This window comes from Penaeus monodon, chromosome 24 (assembly GCF_015228065.2).
Source record: "Penaeus monodon isolate SGIC_2016 chromosome 24, NSTDA_Pmon_1, whole genome shotgun sequence".
Taxonomy (NCBI): domain Eukaryota; kingdom Metazoa; phylum Arthropoda; class Malacostraca; order Decapoda; family Penaeidae; genus Penaeus; species Penaeus monodon.
This window is the reverse complement of record NC_051409.1, coordinates 13600973-13601362: the sequence shown is the minus strand read 5'-3', so window position 1 is coordinate 13601362 and position 390 is coordinate 13600973.

The window sequence follows — 390 nt, the reverse complement described above, 5'->3', positions numbered from 1 at the left end:
CCAGGGGGGCACCATCCACTCCTCGGATACCCTGACCCTCGACACCCCGCCCACCGCCCCGCCCTCGGACTCCTCCCACCACCAGCAGGGGCAGCACCAGTACCGTCAGAGCGGCTCGCACCTGAGCTACGTCTCGGACAAGATGGATCTGCGCACCCCAGACTCCCTCAAGGACAAGGAAGGTCTGGAGGGCCAGGTGGAGAGGAGTGTGAGTGGTCTGAGCGGCCGCGTGCCCTCCATGCCCCAGGGGATGGTGGGCGTGGTCGTGCCCTATGACCCCGAGTGTGGCTGCATCGCCCCCATTCCGCCATACCCGACCTCCGCCAAGTAAGTAGCCTGACCCGACCGCACCTGCCTCTGTTCGCCTCCTCTCGCGCTCTCTCGCTTCTC